Here is a 7,843-nt window from a genome sequence, read left to right on the forward strand (position 1 = left end):
ACTATGACTTACTTATGCATACCTCACGTTTCATATCCACTCTTCCTGCCAGGCAGGAGGGGTGTGGGGCAGGAGCAGCTGCAGGAGGCTGCCACACTCTTGGCTCTCTGTGCACACCTCACACCCTTCCCTCTCAGCTGCTAGCAAAACTTAACTCTTAGAAACGTTTCCTTCATTCACAGCAACTTACAGGTGCTGCATTGCTCTTAGCGTAACGACCAAGGAACACAAGAGCATCAGAAAGAACACTCACTCTCTAAGCAGCACAGAGGCTTAGTAATGAGCCGTAGCAGTGTTTTACATAGGACCACAGTTTCAGTCCTGGCCCTCTCGACTTCCCATTGATTGCAGATGGCTCTAGTTGTTGTGGTACAGAGCTGAAACATGTGCTCAGTGCCATGTGTACTTGATAACTGGAATGGTAGCATAAATGAGCCTCAGCATATCAATATCGATAGCTTTTTTTATCACAGATATGAAAAACGGGGAAGTGGTGCTAGGGTTCACACCTCCTTCTATCTGTCTCCCTCAGGTATGCCCATGTGCTCCTCAGACTGCTGATTTCTCACAGCAGCCTGGCCGTCTGCTCCAGCAGCTCCTTGAGAAGGATACACCTGCAGCCAGGTTCTTTTAACTTAACTAGCTTGTAGGTATGTGTGACGGAGTTAACTGGGTCAATCTATGCCAGTGACAGGGGGGCAGTAGGCCCCTGGGCCCCCCCGGCCCCATAATATGGGAAGGAACAGGGAAAAGGGATAGGCAGATGGGAGCTGAGCTCAGGGAAGGAAAGCAGGCAGCAGCAACAATCTGTGGAGGAAAGCTTATTTTACTAACTAGGATGTGGGAATGCAAGATAACGCAGTATAATACAATCTAATTGAAATTGAGACTGATGGATCAAATAAAATAGGAGCGAAAGAGAGTTACTGAGAGCGAGTCAAAACTGAAAAGCCTGGTACATCTAGGCAAGCAGACTCCTATCCCCACTGCAAGGCAGTAAGAGATCGCCCAACAGGGACGGGGCAGATCCCATGGCTTCCGAGATGTGCAGGGACAGGTGCCTGGAACAGGAGCACGAACACTGTAACTCCCAGCGCATGGCACGGTGTTATGATGCAGAATACCAGAAACCAAAAGCCACAGAGCCATGAAAGTGCGGTGAGATATTTCCTGTATTGGAATCTAAATGGAAGTCACAATGAGCTGGGTGGCCTACTGCTTCTCTTCTCCAGTGCCAGACAAGTCCATGTACCGCAGCACCGCTGCAGGTCGTCCTACGGCCCAGCACTGTGGAGGGCAGTTCTGCCCAAGCCCGTGACGTCTCTACCCCCCAGCGCAGCTTACAGCCACTGTGCCCCAGCCTCCATGTTGAGCTGGGGCCGCACGGCCGCCCCGCCCCACAGCGCAGAGGGCCACCGCCCTGCCTTCCATTATGAGCTGGGCCGGAAGGCCGCACCGGCCAACAGCTGCAGGCCGCTGCCCCGCCCGCCATTATGAGCTGGGCCGGAAGGCCGCACCGGCCAACAGCTGCAGGCCGCTGCCCCGCCCGCCATTATGTGCCAGGCAGGCCCGCAGTATAAAAGGCCGCTGGCGCAGCCCCACAGCATTCACTGTCTGCACTGTCTGGCGACAGGGACGAGAGGCAGTGGGCGCTACGGGGTCAAGGGCAGCTGTCCTTGCAGACCCCAGCTAGGAGTGACCGTCGGTGGCCTTTGGCCACAGCGTTTGGAGGCCGAGGGTCTCCTCACATCCCCGTGACCATGCTGCGGGGCAACGCGGGACGGGGCCAGGCAAAGAAGAGCAGCCGGCCCAATCCCGGCCGGGGCCCGGCACAGCCCCCCGCCTGCCCTGCGCAGCGGGAGAAGCGCGGGCAGGAGCTGGAGGCGCTGCGGGGCCCAGCTGGAGGGCGAGCGGCTCCGCTCCCAGGAGCTGCAGCGCCGCTGGGCCGCAGAGAGACGCGAGCTGCAGGAGGCGGCACAGCGGGAGCGGCAGCTCCTGGCCGACCGACTGCGTTGTGCCTGGGAGAAGCAGCAGGCCCAGGAGGAGCAGCAGCTGAAGGAGTGGGAGCAGCGGCAGCGGGCGACAGAGACTCAGCAGCTGCTGCGCTGGAAGGAGGCCGAGCTGCACGCAACGCAGGAGCCTGCTGGAGCGGGAGTGCGATGCGGCCCAGCACGTGGCTCACAAGCTGCAGCAGCTGCTGGCTGGGGTGCTGAGGAACCCCCCCTCAGAGCGGCAGGGAGGCCTGCGCCATGCTGCAGGACGCCCTCAGCAAGGTGACCTGGGAGATGGACAGTGAGCAGCCCGCCCGTATCCGCCAACTCCAGCATCAGCTGGAGCTGGAGAGGAGGCTGTTCGAGCAATACATCCTGGGGAGCTGGGAGGGTGAGCCCCAGCACGTGGAAAGCCACAGAACAAATAGCTCCCAGGACAGAGATGTGGGCCACCACCGTGCAGAGCAGGGCTCCAGTCAACTGCCTGTGAAGGACACTCACGTCCAGGTGAGATGACCCTGAGAGAGTGGGGGTTGTTCAGCCCGGGGGGAGAAGAGGCTGCGGGGACACCACAGAGGGTCCTTCCAGTGCCTGAAGGAGGACTGGGGAAAGCTGGAGAGGGACTTGTAGTAAGGGAGGGTAGTAGTAATACAACAAAAGACAATGCCTTGAAAGAAGAGGGCAGATCTGGATGATATAGGAGGAGGAAAGACTCAGCACTGTGAGGGTGCTGAGGCAGTGATACAGGCTGCCCAGAGAGGCTGTGGATGCCCCATCCACCCCTGGCAGGGCTCCAGGCCAGGCTGGAGGCACCTTTGGACAACCTGACCTAGTGGAAGATGTCTCTGCCCATGGCATGGGCTTGGAACGGGAGAGTCCTGAAGGCCCCCTCCTACCCAAACCATTCTGTTATTCTATGATTTTCTGGTTCTAGGTGCCAGAGATGGCCAAGGAAGACCTGGGGCTCCCAGGCAGCACAAGCAGCGAGCTGCTGCAACGAGCCCTGAGCAACCTGGAGAGGCAGTGCCAGGCCCCTGCCGGCTGAGAACCACCTGCTGAGAGAGAGACACTCTCCAGAAGTGTGCCAGGAGCAGCAGAGGCTCCAGCAGGCTGCGGCCAAACTTGAAGTGCTCAGCAATTGCCTGGAGGAGAAAAGCACGCAGCTCCAAGAGCTTTGGGAAAAGCTGAGGACACACAGAAATCCCAAACACATTCCCGTGACCATGCTGCGGGGCAGTGCGGGATGGGGACAGGCAAAGAGCAGCCAGCCCCTCTCCTCCCCGGGGGCCCGGCGCAGCCGCCCGCCTGCCCTGCGCTGCGGAAGGAGCACAGGCGGGAACTGGAGGCACTGTGGGCCCTGCTGGAGGGCGTGCGGCTCACCTCCCAGGAGCTGCAGCGCCGCTGGGCCATAGAGATACGCAAGCTGCAGACGGCGTCAGAGGAGGGGCACAGTTCGGGACTGGAGGAATTGTGGGCCCAGCTGGAGGACTTGCCGCTCCGCTGCCAGAAGCTGCAGCGCCGCTGGGCCATAGAGAGAGGCAAGCTGCAGGAGGCGGCAGAGGAGGAGCACAGTTGGGGACTGGAGGCAGTGTGGACCAAGCTGGAGTGCGAGCGCCTCCGCTGCCAGGTGCTGCAGTGCCGCTGGGCCATAGAGAGACGCAAGCTGGCCGACTGACCCGTGTTGTGCCTGGGAGAAGCAGCAGGCCCAGAAGGGAGCAGCAGCTGAAGGAGTGGGAGCAGCGGCAGCGGGCGACACAGACTCGGCAGCTGCTGCGCTGGAAGGAGGCCGAGCTGCACGCGACGCAGGAGCTGCTGGACCGGGAGTGCGATGCAGCCCTGCACCAGGCTTGCAAAACTCAGTGAGGAGAACTGCTTGCTGGGGAGCAGAAGCTCTCAGCAGATGAGGGAGGAGGTGGAGCAGCTCAAGGACAAGACGTGTATGCTCAGCCTCCTTACCCAGCAGCTGCGGGAAACGGTCCGGCAGCTCAAAGAGGCCACGTCCACAACCAGAGAGGCCACAGAAAAGGCAGAGGAAGTCAACCTGCTGCAGGGACAGCATTTGGAAAAGGAGATTGGCAAAAGGCTGGAGCTGCCCGGAAATCCAGGCCAGGAATGCTCCAACCCACAGGAAGAGTTGGAGGAGTCAGAAGGGTGGCTAATTTCTGTCTGCATCCTGCACACTCGCGGACGAACATCACTGCTAATTCGAAGGTTCTTAGCTCGTCACAGCTACAATCCTTTGGAGGGCCCTAATGAGGACCCAGAAAACGAGCTTCCCCCTGACTGCTGGACAGTACGTTTACATCTTTGGAGACGTGGATGAGGATGGCTGGTTTCTGGGAGAGCTGACGGATGGCACGAGAGGACTGGTCCCTTCCAATCTGGTGGAAGAAGTTTCAGATGATGACCTGGATACAACCGTGCCTCCAGAGCTTTGTCATCTCCTGCTGGATGCCGATGATGAAGAGAGACTAGGCAGCAGGAGCGATGGCAGAGAGTGATGGTCACCATCCAGAAACCTGTGTCCGCCTGCTGGCTGAGCCTGGGGGACGCAGATTCCTCTCCACAAGACAGCAACATCCCATCAAAATTCCACTTTTCTGGATGAAGACTGCCTCCTGCTCCACTTGATGTTCAAGTGGAGCATGGTCCATCGGCAGCAGGACCTTGAACATTCATCAGTTGTATGACAGAGAATTTACTACGCTGGACTGGACTAAAACACACACGCACACACACACAAACAAAAAAAAAAACACACACACACACAAAAAAAACAAAAAAAAACCAAAAAAAACAAACACACACACACACAAAAAAAACACACACACACACAAAAAAAAAAAACAAAAAAAAACACCACACACACACACAAAAAAAAAAATTAAAAAATTACAATAAAAAAATACAAAACAACCAAACCCCAAAAAAGTGTGTAAGCTCATCTTGTTCTCTGGCAGTCCGCTTTTGTCAAGGTACTACGAGGAAAGGAGGAGGCTGAGGAAAGCCTCCAAAGCCTCCTCTCCAGGCACGCTACCTACAGCTATTAGAATGGAGAGAGAAAGGAATCGCCACTGCTTGCTTCTGTTCTTTGGGGCGCCTGAAGTATCACAGAATCACAGAATCACAGAACTGTAGGGGTTGGAAGGGACCTCCAGAGATCATCGAGTCCAACCCCCCTGCCAAAGCAGGTTCCCTACAGCAGGTCGCACAGGTCGGCATCCAGGCAGGTCTGGAACATCTCCAGAGAAGGAGACTCCCCCACCTCCCTGGGCAGCCTGTTCCAGTGCTCCGTCACCTCACTGTAAAGAAGTTCTTGCGCATGTTTGTGCGGAACTTCCTATGCTGCAGTTTCCAGCCGTTTCCCCTTGTCCTGTCTCCACTCACCACTGATAAACAGTCCGGCCTCGCCATTCTGCCCCCCCACCACCTTAGATATTTATAGAGCTGGATCAGGTCCCCTCTCAGTCTCCTTTTCTCAAGGCTGAACAGACCCAGTTCACTCAGCCTTTCCTCATAGGAGAGATGCTCCAGGCCCTTCACCATCTTCGTGGCCCTAAGTACCTTGGAAGGCCACACTTTCTGAGCACCACAGACATTCTGTCCCAAAGCAGCTGTTTGACCGTTTCCCTTGGGTGACAAGGCATAGCGCTTGCAGCGTCTGAAGGCACGGACTCAGACGCACATCCAAACCCTTAACTGCAGGTCCTTCCATCCTTCATACACACGCTGAAGCCCCCCCTTGTAGTTTCCCATCCATCCCTACGGGGCAGCAGAGCGCTTAACAAGTCTCCTTCACGTCTAGACACCAACTGCCCACACGAGTGCGTGCGACAATGCATGCGGCTGGGGCCAGCGCTTTGTGCAAGGGAAGCTGCCCGAGAGCTGCACGTCAGGGAGGGACTCCTTGGTCTCAGGCTCTGCTTGCTTTTCTGACTGGCTGTGAGGAGCACTCCTGTCCAGTGAGACGTCACTCTGAGAGAGTGGGGATCTGTGGGAGAGAGGAGGGTTACATTCCTTGGAGCCAGATGTGAGTTCTTCATTCTCTAGCGTTCTCTAGTCTCTTCTGGTGACACAGCTGGTGAGACTTTGACAGAGGGACGCCTGGTCATGGGAGGGCCAGAAGGACAGTGAGAGCTGGAACAGGGCCTGTGGGAGATGCCGATGAGCGTGGACTCGATCAGCCTGGTTCTCCAGGGAAGGTTTTGCCTCTCATCTGTGCCTGGGCAGATCATGGAGCACATCCTTCTAGAGGCTGCATTAAGGCACATACGAGATAGATTCGAGGTGATTCGAGACAGCCAGCATGGCTTCACCAAGGCCAGATCGTGCCCGAGCAATCTGGTGGCCTTCTGTGATGGAGTGACGGCTTTGGTGGACGGGGGAGGGGTGGTGGATGGACTACTACCCGGCCTTCTGCAAGGCCCTTGACATGGTCCCCTCACCACATCCTTCTCTCTAAGCTGGAGAGGTGTGGATGGGAAGGAGGCACTGTTGGATGGATTAGGAATTGGCTGGCCGGACACAGGCAAAGGGTTGTGATCAATGGTTCTGCGTCAGGGTGGAGGCCTGTCACAAACGGTGTCCCTCAGGGGTCGGTCGTGGGACCGGTGCTCTTCAGCATCTTCATCGACGACACAGACGAGGGCATCGAGTGCACCCTCAGCAAGTCTGCAGATGGCACCGAGCTGAGCGGTGCGGCCGATGCATTGGAAAGAAGGGAAGCCATCCAGAGGGACCTGGACTGGCCGGAAAAGTGGGGCCCTGAAAACCTGATACGGTTCAAGAAGGCCAAGTGCAGGGTCTTGCAATTGGCTTGGGGCAGTCCCAGGTGTCGATTCAAACTGGGGGGAGATCTCCCTGAGAGCAGCCCTGCGGAGAAGGACTTGGGGGTCCTGGTGGACGAGCAGTGGGACATGAGCCAGAAGTGTGACAGCTGGACAGTGTGCCAAAGAGGTGTGTGCAGGCAAACGGTGCTGGTTTTCCCAGATGGAGGTCATAAATTTCCTTGCCTACTTGCAAAGTGTTCTCCTCTTATTCCTACATAGCATTGTATGTTTCTGCTATTACAAGATCTTTTATTAGAAATGCATTATCTGTTTCCCAAAGGTGATGCTGAGAAGCATGCCTGACTATGACTTACTTATGCATACCTCACGTTTCATATCCACTCTTCCTGCCAGGCAGGAGGGGTGTGGGGCAGGAGCAGGCTGCAGGAGGCTGCCACACTCTTGGCTCTCTGTGCACACCTCACACCCCTTCCCTCTCAGCTGCTAGCAAAACTTAACTCTTAGAAACGTTTCCTTCATTCACAGCAACTTACAGGTGCTGCATTGCTCTTAGCGTAACGACCAAGGAACACAAGAGCATCAGAAAGAACACTCACTCTCTAAGCAGCACAGAGGCTTAGTAATGAGCCGTAGCAGTGTTTTACATAGGACCACAGTTTTCAGTCCTGGCCCTCTCGACTTCCCATTGATTGCAGATGGCTCTAGTTGTTGTGGTACAGAGCTGAAACATGTGCTCAGTGCCATGTGTACTTGATAACTGGAATGGTAGCATAAATGAGCCTCAGCATATCAATATCGATAGCTTTTTTTATCACAGATATGAAAAACGGGGAAGTGGTGCTAGGGTTCACACCTCCCTTCTATCTGTCTCCCTCAGGTATGCCCATGTGCTCCTCAGACTGCTGATTTCTCACAGCAGCCTGGCCGTCTGCTCCAGCAGCTCCTTGAGAAGGATACACCTGCAGCCAGGTTCTTTTAACTTAACTAGCTTGTAGGTATGTGTGACGGAGTTAACTGGGTCAATCTATGCCAGTGACAGGGGGGGCAGTAGGCCCCTGGGCC

The sequence above is a fragment of the Lagopus muta genome, chromosome 6 (genome assembly GCF_023343835.1).
Source record: "Lagopus muta isolate bLagMut1 chromosome 6, bLagMut1 primary, whole genome shotgun sequence".
Classification (NCBI taxonomy): Eukaryota; Metazoa; Chordata; class Aves; order Galliformes; family Phasianidae; genus Lagopus; species Lagopus muta.